This window comes from Elgaria multicarinata, chromosome 5, assembly GCF_023053635.1.
Source record: "Elgaria multicarinata webbii isolate HBS135686 ecotype San Diego chromosome 5, rElgMul1.1.pri, whole genome shotgun sequence".
NCBI lineage: Eukaryota > Metazoa > Chordata > Lepidosauria > Squamata > Anguidae > Elgaria > Elgaria multicarinata.
In genome coordinates, this window is record NC_086175.1 from 7,865,622 (window position 1) to 7,877,880 (window position 12,259).

At 40.6% G+C, this 12,259-nt stretch overlaps 2 protein-coding genes across 2 annotated transcripts in view; both read right to left on the bottom strand.

The window, feature by feature from the left end:
- Nucleotides 1–12,259, bottom strand: part of NAA16 (N-alpha-acetyltransferase 16, NatA auxiliary subunit) — a 439,249-nt gene that overhangs the window by 102,198 nt on the left and 324,792 nt on the right. The window lies entirely within an intron of this gene.
- Nucleotides 1–12,259, bottom strand: part of DGKH (diacylglycerol kinase eta) — a 134,061-nt gene that overhangs the window by 73,420 nt on the left and 48,382 nt on the right. Inside the window, exon 2 of the mRNA XM_063125965.1 lies at nt 992–1,102. The gene's annotated coding sequence lies outside the window, so the exon portion shown is untranslated. The remainder of the gene's footprint in view (nt 1–991; nt 1,103–12,259) is intronic.

A 12,259-nucleotide genomic window follows, 5' to 3' on the forward strand; every position in this document is an offset into this window, starting at 1 on the left:
ATTCAAAAGTTATTCTTCTGCATAAGTATAGTACCATTGTACAGAGACTGACATGTCTTCAAGTTCACTTATTTCCATTTAACTATTAGTGTCTTCCTAAGATATGAGGGATGCACAGAAACAAAGCTTCTGCTCTGTTGCACTGAGAAGGTGAGCAGTACCTAGGCCGGGGTGGGCAACTTATGACCTTCCAGAGGTCTTGGTCTATAACTTCCATGATCCCTTACCATTAGCTGTGCTAGCTAGTGCTGATGGATGCCAAAAGCTCTGGAAGGCCACAAGTAGCCCACCCCTGCCCTAGGACTCCTGTTTACTACTCAAGAATGGCTTTAAGGGCAATCTACAGATCCTGAATTTTGAAAAACCTAAGAAACTATCTGAGCTTGAGACATGCCATTATCTTATGAACAAGGAAAACCCGCTAAATTGTCAGAGCCGAGTCCAGTATACTAATCACTCTGCTAAATCTTGCTGCTGAAGCAACCTAGTCTACAGCTAGGTCATTTCGGTGTACTTTTGGGGAATGTCCATTTTGAGATCACAGCCGCTTTGGCCAAGATCAGTTTGAGAAGAATGCTAACAACATAAATCCCATCTCTCAACATAAATCCCAACAATTTAATATTGTCTCCCCAAAATAAGAAGATAGCCCTTCTCTTCATTTGTTTTGTTTAAGTATCTGAGGCCTTAGTTAAACCTAAGGTTTATCCCGGGATCGTCCTGGGGTCATCCCTGCCTGCTCCCGGGATCCCCTGTGTGTCATTTACATGAACAGGGATGACCCTGGGACGATCTCGGGATAAACCTTAGGTCTAAGGCCTTAGAAAGTTACAAAAAAATTATACAGTGAACACAACTAATTTTTATAAAGAAAAATGATGAACAATAAATTTATTACTATTTTAAAACTGCTATCATAATAGGCTTAAATAGCCCACAAATCCATTTTTGTTACAGAGAAAGCATGTTAATTACTAACAGAATAAATTACCTTTGAATCCTTGGCATAGTAAAGAGTACGGCCCCGAAGTTTAAAGTAACGTTTTTTCCACCTCTGGAAAGAGCTGGTTTGCTTCAAAAGTAATCCTTCCTTTATACTAGTCTTGAGGAAATAAGAAAAAAAGATTAAAATGCAAAAATCTACATATGCCAAAATTGTTACATGTATTGCATAATAATTTTCTTCACGGGAAAATGAGAACCAGATTCTGTTCTCTGAAGATAATTTTTTAAGTGTTAGACTCAAAGAATGCATTTAATTATCGCTGCTATAGCCAGATAGTAATTTTCAGTAAGGAAAATAGGATCTCCTTTCCTATACCACCCTCCTGAAACGACTGCTTCATAGCAACAAAAGTGTTCAAGTTCAGGGCTGGCACCCAGTTTCATGAACCCAAGGCCCATAGTGCTATATAACACAATGTGGGGGCAGGAGGGAGGTTTCAGGAAGGTGGGAAAGGAAATGCATGTCCTTTCCCCCACCCCTTCCCCTTCGAAAAATCTTCCCTGCCTGTGCTTCAAACAGCAGTAACAACCCTCCTTCCCAGAATTGGCTAGGGGGCAGGAAAAAACTACTAATATTTTTTTATGGTTCCCATCTTAACTATATCTTATCTGTAAATTCAGTCTATTCAGTTAAGGCCACAAACAGGGGACCAAGCACTTATGACCAAGCCCCGATCTCTCTCTACGTATCTGTCTGGGACAGAAAGAGAGGGAGAAGTAGGTGTGTGTGTGTGTATGAGACTTGCACACATAGGGGGAATCTAAGTCCTATTTGAATTGGATGGTCCTTTTCTTACAAATGTACTCTTATTTTGAGCAGCTGGGGGTGTGTGTGTGCTTTGATCAGCCTTTAACTCATTTTGCAGATCTTATATTTGACCACCCAACTACATATCATTTCAAGCGGACTTCGCACTGGTGCAGCTAGTAATTTTAGACCCTGGACCTAATCATCTTATGCCCCCTTCCCTTTAGATGGCCATATGTGACAGCTTCCAACCAAATGCAAAGGTCATCCCACTTAGAGTGCATTACAGTAATCTAACCTTGAGGTTACCAGCTGAAGTTGGCCTAACAGTTGTAGAGCAATGCTTATAAAAACACTTGTCAAGGACCCAACCATGATGTGGCTGCTGTTGATGCAGAATTTATTTATTTATTTATTTATTACATTTTTATACCGCCCAATAGCTGAAGCACTCTGGGCGGTTCACAAAAATTTAAACCATGAAGAGCATAAAAAACAACCAACAATCTGTGATATTTACGGTTATTTTTATGCCACTGTATTTTATGTTCACCAATCTGATACTTTGTGGAAAGCAGTATATAAATCTGAATAAATAAATAATAAACTAAAGAAATAAACAAAGAAAGAAATAACAGTAATAGGAAGGAGGAAGGCATAATCATTATGCATAGTGCTTTACAAAGTAGAAGTGGACAGGTCGCTACCCCCAACGAGTTTACAATCTTAAATGACGAGGGCATGGAGAAATGTTAGGAATTTGTGATTGTTTCAGTTATACATCCTCTACTTAGGCTTAGTCACACGCTTAGTTATAGTAGGCATGAGAACTATTGAACAAAGGGTTACTACACTACGTATAGTAAAATCCCGATGCTGAAGAAGACACCAAAAGAGCAACTGTGTGCATGAAAAGTGACACATTTATTTCTGTACAAGCTATTCCTTTTCAACACGTGTGTCAACGAGAGCCCCATTTTCAAGAGAATTTTTTTTAGCCAATTACCACAAGGTGGCAGTGCTGTTTAATGAAAAGTCCTTAAGTGTCTCAACCAACACGCTGGTAACTGATCATATGGTGGGTTATTTTTTAGCAAACGCTGCACACTAACAAAAACTAAACATTTATTTTCACAGTTAGTTGTATACTGCTATATATTTACTCATGCACAGAAGCACAACTTCTATTCCAAAGCTCATTAACTTGAATTTGGGCCCAGAGGAAAAGCAAAGAAACATTACAGAAAGCTCTGTTTGCAACAGCCTCTTCACACACACAAAAATGGGGGAAATGGGGTGTGATCCTTAGGTATTGCCTTCACTTTCTATTGAAACCTACTAGAACTGAATTACGTCAATCCCAGAACACTCTCAAATAGAAGGGAAAATGATGTGTTATGCAAAAAAGTTCCATCTTTATTTGCATCCATTTCAGGAAAACTGAAATGCCAAAAATATCCAAATACGCAAATATCCAAATAAACTTCAATTTGCCACTGACATAAGATTTATCCATCTACTTAATGATTATTACACAACAGGTTGAATTTATTTACGGTCACAAAACCAGCAAAACAACACAACAATATGAGCACATATAATATTCCCAAACCGACAGAATAAAATGGGACTATGAATAAAACAATATAGGGTAACAATGAATTAGTACATGTCCCGCATATTTTAAGAGATTAAAACATTATCACAATCAGATGATATCATCCCACGCCGACAAGCAATTGCAGCAGCACAAAATTTAGCCACCCTGGAGGTTATCTGAGAGTTCTGATCAGCCAAAAGATAGTCTGTATAGAACACATCAGATCTCCCAGGTATTCCTTGTAAAATAGGAGTGATGAAAGTATGCCGAAAATCACAATAAAAGGAGCAGTACAACAATACATGATCCACAGTTTCTATCATGTCAGCTTTACAGGAGGATAGGCGCTTAGAATATGGAATATTATTATATTTACCCTCCAAAAATGCGGAGGGAAGCACAGTAAATTTAGCCTGCGTGAACGCTTTCCTGTATTTTGGAATAGTTAAAGAAGTTAAATACATTGCAGGAAAGAGAGCCTGCCCCCTATCTCTAAATTCAGGATATGGGGTTGCTGCTCTTATATGATCTTGTAACTCAATGTCACTAATACGCTGGTATATATCCTCCTTGGCTTTTGAAAGGCCTAATGCCAAAATGGCATTTCGCGAGAAACCCAAAGTACAAAATTTTCTGTTCACAGCCCTTTTCCATTTGGACTGAAATGCATCAGTCAGAGTCAAAGGGGCCAAGCCTTGAGGAGAGAATGTCATTTTTAGCCAGAAGTTTAACTTGTACCTCCAGGCACGGGATTCAACCAAGATTTGACCTGTCTCTAGATATAGAAGTACGTTGGGCACACAGCTTGGAAGACAAAGAATATTTCTCAGAAATTTTGTTTGGGTGGATTCCATAGCAGTAAAATTGCTGGAAGTACAGAATTGTGCACCATAAAGCAATTGTGTTAACACATTGGCGGAAAACACTTGTAAGGCTGATGGTATGTACTGTCCTCCTTTGGCATAAAAAAAGGAAATTAATGATTTGGCACTCCTCTGTGCATTTGCAATGGCATTAGAGATTTGACTCCTCCAGATGACTCCCAAATATTTATAAGTTTTAACCTGTTAAATTGAACGCCCATTTATCTGCCAATGACGTTTAATCCACTTTCTGGTAAAAACCAAGACTTTAGATTTAGTGTAATTAATTACCAACTTTTCGGTTTTACAATAGATGCCTAAAGCTCTTAATAACCGCCTCAAGCCAATGCATGTCAAAGAAAGAAGTACCGTGTCATCTGCATATAGTAAAATAGACAACGATCTATGTGCCAACTTGGGAGGGTGAGAGTTTATCTCAGAGAGCCCCTTGACCAAAGAGTTGATATAAATGTTAAACAAGGTGGGGGCAAGAACATGGCCCTGTCTAACACCAATGTGAGTTGGAATCGCTCTGGTCAGATGGCCTACACGGTCGCATCTCACCTGCACCCACGTTTTATCATAGAGGCTACGAATAAGAAACAACAATTGCCTATCAATGTTGGTATCCTCAAGCCTTTGCCACAACCTGTCTCTCAGGATTAGATCGAAAGCAGACTTAAAGTCGATGAAGGCTGTGTAAAGTGTCCCTCCGGAAGCAGAGGAGTATTTCTCAGCCAGATGTTGTAGTACAAGTCCTTGATCCGCTGTGGAACGCCCAGGTCTGAAGCCTGCCTGCTCATCTTCCAGAAGATTTTCCTCCTCCATCCAGCTTAAAAGTTTCTCAAGAAGGTGACTAGCATACAACTTACTCACAATGCTCAGCAGACTAATTGGCCTATAATTAGCAGGGTCCCCTCTTTTCCCTTTTTTATATATCGGAACAATTGTAGCAAGGCCCCAGTCCTCTGGTATACATGCTGTCCGATTGATACAAGTAAATAAGACTGCTAGAACAGGGGCCCACCACTCCATATTGACCTTAAGCATCTCAGGAAGAATATTGTCACTCCCGGGTGCTTTACCTTGTTTAAGTATAGAAATAAGGCTGTTAATTTCAGAAATAGAAACAGGAGGCCAATCGGGGACATTCGCCAGTTCAGTTTGCGACAGTGAGATTCCAGTTTGTCTTTCTGCATACAGTTCACTAAAGTATAGTTTCCAGGTCTTAACAGGAATATGAAAGTCCATTCTACCTGGTTTACTCTGCCAACCAGAGGAGACAATTCTCCAAAAGGTGGCTGTGTCCCGAGCCCTTGAAGCGACAATTAGATTCTACCAATCCGCTCTCTGCGCCTGATTCTTTTTCTCCTTAATCAAGTTTTTATATCCCTTCTTTAAAGACAACCATTCAGAAGGTAGAGTCGGCAAATCTAATTCCCTGTACGTCCTGTATTTATCTATTAAGGATTTCTTAATACAATTAAGATTGTAGTGCCTGAATTTGCTTTCCTTTTCCCCCTCCTCCTCCTCCCTCCCAATCCCCTTTCCTTTTGTGTCGTGTCTTTTAGATTGTAAGCCTGTGGGCAGGGACTGTCAAGAAATACTTTTGTAAACCGCCGTGAGAGCCTTTTTTGGCTGAATGGCGGCATAAAAATCCTTAAATAAATAAAATAAATAAATAAATTTCTTCATATCCACACATTCTTGGTCAAATCAAGGTTTGGATCTACAGGGAGGGACATATGCGGGGAGTTTTCGAGTCAAACAGTTTTGAAAGAATAAAATAATCTCTTGATACGACTCTAAGACAGTTTGCGAGAACCCCGCAGTTAGCAAAGTGTCTCGCAATCTAAGACAATTTTCTGACTGTAACAATAGCCATAGGTCGTTATCTAACCTGCCAGACCATCTTACACGTGAGGCTCTAATTTCAGGCTCTGGGAAGATCCAAGGTCCATGATCTGCATGGACTTCCTGATCCCTAAGGTTCAGGAGTACCATTAATCATAGAATCATAGAATAGCAGAGTTGGAAGGGGCCTACAAGGCCATCGAGTCCAAACCCCTGCTCAATGCAGGAATCCACCCTAAAGCATCCCCGACAGATGCTTGTCCAGCTGCCTCTTGAAGGCCTCTAGTGTGGGAGAGCCCACAACCTCCCTATGTCATGGGTTCCATTGTCATACTGCTCTAACAGTCAGGAAGTTTTACCTGATGTCCAGCTGGAATCTGGCTTCCTTTAACTTGAGTCCATTATTCCGTGTCCTGCGCTCTGGAAGGATCAAGAAGAGATCCTGGCCCTCCTCTGTGTGACAACCTTTTAAGTATTTGAAGAGTGCTATCATGTCTCCCCTCTATCTTCTCTTCTCCAGGCTAAACAGGCCCAGTTCTTTCAGTCTCTCTTCATAGGGCTTTGTTTCCAGACCCCTGATCATCCTGGTTGCCCTCCTCTGAACACGCTCCAGCTTGTCTGCGTCCTTCTTGAATTGTGGAGCCCAGAACTGGACGCAATACTCTAGATGAGGCCTAATCAGGGCCAAATAGAGAGGAACCAGTACCTCACGTGATTTGGAAGCTATACTTCTATTAATGCAGCCCAAAATAGCATTGGCCTTTCTTGCAGCCATATCACACTGTTGGCTCATATTCAGCTTGCAGTCTACAACAATTCCAAGATCCTTCTCGTTTGTAGTATTGCTGAGCCAAGTATCCCCCATCTTGTAACTGTGCCTTTGGTTTCTATTTCCTAAATGTAGAACTTGGCATTTATCCCTATTAAATTTCATCGTGTTGTTTTCAGCCCAGCACTCCAGCCTATCAAGATCACTTTGAAGTTTGTTTCTGCCTTCCAGGGTATTAGCTATCCCACCCAATTTTGTGTCAAAAAAAGGAAGGTGGTCACTCTCTGTACGCGTACCCACCCTGCAACTAATCACCAAATTTAACAGATTATACGATACAATAAAATAATCAATTGTTGATGCTCCAGAACCTGATAAAAATGTGTATTCACCTTTTCTGTCTCCCTCTGTGCCCCCATTTAACAACACTAAATCTAAAGCATTTATCATATGTAGGAGGCACAATCTGGAGTAATTGCAACCCTTGTCTTTAGACTGCCTTTCAGGTAATAAATGTGCCACCTCTGTTTCAGGAGGGTGTTCACCATAATGGCGGTAAAGAACTTCATCATTCGGACCAATTCTGGCATTAAAATCTCCTGCCAGTATCACAGATGCTCCTGGATACTCAGATGTCTTTCTTTCGATGAACTCTTGCAGTCTGAACCACCTATCCTTATTTAGATGTTTTTTACTCAGAGGGGGTAGATAAACATTTATTAATAACAAGGAGAAAACGTGAAATTCAATCACTAGAGAAGTTGCAATAGCAGGTAAACAGTCTGAACTAGAGAAGATGGCTCTGAGTTTAGTTGAAACCAGAATCCCAACAATTTCTTCTACTATCTAAATAAAACTAAATTTCTATTTATTTTGTTCCTTAAACAAAACACTGTTTAATAACTATAAATGCAAATGTGAATTCACTTATACTTGCATGCAACTTCTTTCCCTTCAACTCCACCCATTCCAGCACCCTAAAGGCATGCAAGAACTCACATCCTTTTGTGCTATGTGGAACTGAAATATTTGCTTCTATTTGGCAACCCATTCCCAGGGAGTTTGGATTGCAAGCTGTTCATCAAGTGCAAATATTCACTTGTGTAGTTCCTTCTTCCAATGTTTAGCTCCCTGTATGTTCTCTGCTAGTCAAAATTTTTAGACTAATTTAAAAGTGACCCTGAGCACGCAAAAATACAGCCATATCTGTATGAAGCTCTATGCATCTGACATTATATTTAAATTATGTTGCTACCCCATACATAAGTACCGTATTTCTTCGATTGTAAGACGCCATCAATTGTAAGACGCACACGAATTTCAGTACCACCAACAGAAAAAAGCTTTGATTCTAAGAATAATCATCGCACCTGCGATTCTAAGACGCACCCCATTTTTAGAGATGTTTATATTGGAAAAAAGTGTGTCTTAGAATCGAAGAAATATGGTACTATTAGAATACCAGTGCTGCTTCAACCTAAGCCATGGATTCCTAGTTTCTCAGTCGGCAGAACTTGAGACCACTGCATGAGGTCCTGACACACACCTCTTTTTCCTTTTTTAAAAAATATCCACAGCATCACATTTAAATGTGACCCTCCCATCCTATTCATTGCATTATTTCATAAAGAGTCAATGCAGATGATATGTTAAATACAGGATAACATGTTCAGTTTTAAACATCACCTACAGGGGAAGGAGAGCAGATCAGGACTGGGACCACGGGGCATCAGCCTAATCCTTCTCTCATGGGCAAAAGTTGCTCCTCCCCTCCAAAGCTGATCTGCGCCACAGGAAAGAGCAAATAGCAGCTAGGTAGGGAAGATTTTTTTTTGTTGGGTCCATAGGAGGATTCTTTTAAAAACACTTGCCATGGTCCCAATCCTGATGGGGCTGCTGCTATTTAAAGTGTTTCAATTTTAAATAAGTTCAAATGCAATCAGACATGGAGCGAGCACTCCTGTAGTCTTTCCTGTAGGCAAGTGTCCCAGGGACCACAGGATGGTTCAGACTTCCTCCTCCAAGGTCAGCACTTTTCCCGTCCCTTGCAGCTGGCACAGAAAGAACTGCACTGGCTGCCCTCCGAGGTCGGAAAAGCCTCCTTGCGTGGGGAAGGGGGCGTTCCGGTGGGCGGTGAGGGGAGGGGACTAGACAGGCTAGGATATTTATTTATTTATTTATTTATTTATTTATTCATTACATTTATATCCCGCCTTTTTTCCTGCAAGGAACCCAAGGCGGTGTACATAATCCTCCTCCTCTCCATGTTATCCTCACAACAACAACCCTGTGAGGTAGGTTGGGCTGAGAGTCTGTGACTGGACCAAAGTCACCCAGTGGGTTTCCATGGCCAAGTGGGGACTAGAACCCAGATCTCCTGACTCCCAGTCCAAGCTTCCTTCTCTTCCCCTCTGAAACGCCCTCACTAGATGGGCTAAACTCTGCGGGATGGTAGGATAAGAAGGCAAAGATCACCTCTGCTGTTTCCCCACCCTGCACCGGATGTTTGGATGCCTCCGAATTCAGGGGCTTAAAATCACCTAGGGTGCAATTAATAGGACTGTGCCCTTAATGAATCCTATTGCTTGGCTCTCATTGCTCTTCCAGAGAGGGTTACATGAATTTCCCAGTTTCAATCCCCGGCTCCAGGTAGGGCAAGGTAAGAATCCGGCCTGAAACCCTGGAGAGCCGCGGCTGCCAGTCAGTGTCAACAAATCTGGGCAAGACGGACCAATGGTCTGACTCAGTATACGGCAGCTTATTATGTTCCTATCTTCATAACTTGCAAAATGTAGTCATACCCAGCAGTACTAGCATTTGTGTTCCAACTGATAACAGATCTGGAGTAAATAAAGCACCAATGAATTTTGTTTAATTTTTTAAAAGCATTAAAGATTATAATTTATAAATATTTCAAGCAAGCATAGAGTATTTCATTCAAATTATATTGTTGCAAACCTAACTGATTTCTTTACAAAGTGAGATCTTAAGTGAGATAAAAACAAAACCTTCATTACAGATGCAAATTCCTTTTGGTAATTGAAACCGATATTATTTAAAGATCATTCTGCTAAAGACAATATTTTGTGTGTACAGACCCAATTAAGAGATGCATATAAGTAAACAATTCACGTACCATCTGTTTCTTCAAGGCAAATAACATAAGCAAAATTTAAGTAAGAGAAACCAGGCTATGAATAAGGTAAACAATGAATTTATCAGATTTCCCCAAAAGTATAAAACATATTACTTACTATAGCAGTCTTGAATAAATCATTACATATTTTAGCCCACTACTCGTTTGTTTTTCTTCTATTACAACATTAAATCAAGGAAACTGCTACTAGCAAAACAAATGTAGTCATCTTTTATAGTCAACTTTTAAAATGCTGGTAGCAGTTCTGCAATGAGCAGGCATCTTTACAGCTGATTACAATGTCCTCTTATTTACATTAGAATAGAAAACAAAATATTTTCAAGTGAGCTTATTTTTAGAACATGTCAATTCAAGTTCAAATAAAGCAGAATTTTATACCAGTAAGATACTCTAATGAGATGAAGTCATTTTTAAAAAAGAAAAAAACTGAAGCCACGTTAGGTTGGATGCGGACCAAGTTAAAATCAGTAGAACTTATGTTAAGTCACGACTAACTTTTCACATAGATTTCAATGAGACCCCAATGGAGCTAACTTAACCTGGCTTTTATTTAGTCAAAGGGGCACAACTGCCAGGTTTCTAAGGAATGCATCTGGGAAAGACGGGGGGGGGGGGGGGGGCGGGGGGAAGTAGGCCAGTGTCTCAGGTTTACGGAGGTCACAACGGCCCATGTTATGCTTTACTCCATAGCCCTGTGGAAGCTGCCAGGTAATGCTTCACCATGTTGGCAGCACCACCCAGAGGCTTAATGTACAGAAAGGATTATAACCTTGTTTCCTCAAATCGCATGGAGTTTCTCCACATGATTTGGGAGTCGAATATGGGGTGTACATGTCAGAAGACTAGGTGGGAAGACAGTACATGTCTTCCCACCTAGCAAAAGGTTTCCCAACAATTTCCCACAAGACTGAATGAAACTGGATCAAAATCAGCTGAACAATAGAAGAATAATTTAAATTTCACACATAGACCTGTTATTGCATGGTCATAGATTAAGTCTATGAAATGTGAACAGGAATACCACTGGTTCAGGGCTCAGCACAGTCATAATTTACACTCTCTAAACCTCACCCCTTGCCACTTTTGTTGTTATATACTTAGATCATACTACACAGTAACATGAGTTAAGTCCCTGCCCCAAGCTCATGCCCTTTCTTGGCACTGAGGCCTAAAGAAAGGGGGTACAAGAGAAATCAACCATCAGAATGCATCATTCATTTTAAGCAGCACTCTACAATAGCAGTGCAAGTGGGGGGGAGAGAAAGGCATGCTTAAGGTATAAGAAGGAGAAAGCTTCACTTTTTGTGAATGGAGCAGTTGGTAAGCAAGCATCTTATGAAAACCCATGTGCAAGGTTGCTTGATGGTACCTTAGATTTAAAGACTGGATGCCTCCATTACTGGGATGGATCCAGAGGAAAATAGTCACTCTTTCGTTTTCTTGAATTCAATGGAACAAGTTAGTCATGACTAGCTGAAGCTTGACTAATACAACCTATTGTTTACAAGTTCCAAATCTAATAGTAGGATACTAAAATTAAGTACTATTAAAATTTTAGCAGAATTATTTAACTCAGTTGCTTGCTTTATGGTTTGGTCATCCTCAGTTTTCTTCCAGTCAGTCAGGAACTGCATTAAGAGGCTACATATTAGCATTTGGAAATTCAGCTAGATCATAGAATCATAGAATAGCAGAGTTGGAAGGGGCCTACAAGGCCATCGGGTCCAACCCCCTGCTCAATGCAGGAATCCACCCTAAAGCATCCCTGACAGATAGCTGTCCAGCTGCCTCTTGAAGGCCTCTAGTGTTGGAGAGCCCACAAACGTCCCACAGCGCTACTAGCCCAGATGGCTTTCATAAGATTTATTGGTGGTTTGGGGTAACGATGGGCATATACAACGTAAATGCCTTTTCTGACAGCCACATAAAACCAAAACCAAGAAGAAAAGAATCTTCTACAGTTATGCCACTCAAGAAAATGTGGCTTAAAACTTTGTACAAACGCTATTTCAACTCTACAAACTAACATCTTAAGAGTTCCTGGAAGGATTTCAATTAAGTCAGAAAGCAGTAACTAGGTAACATGCGCTCAACTTATCACTGGGTCTCACAGACACAGATTGAGCTGGTTCACATATAACACAAAACCATGTTATGTTCTTAATCACAGGAATATGTCCTATGCTTACATGTTCTTTCCTTTCACTCCCTCTTCCCCTCATGTGCTCGGCTTACACACCTCCTGGTTTGCAGCAAAACACAT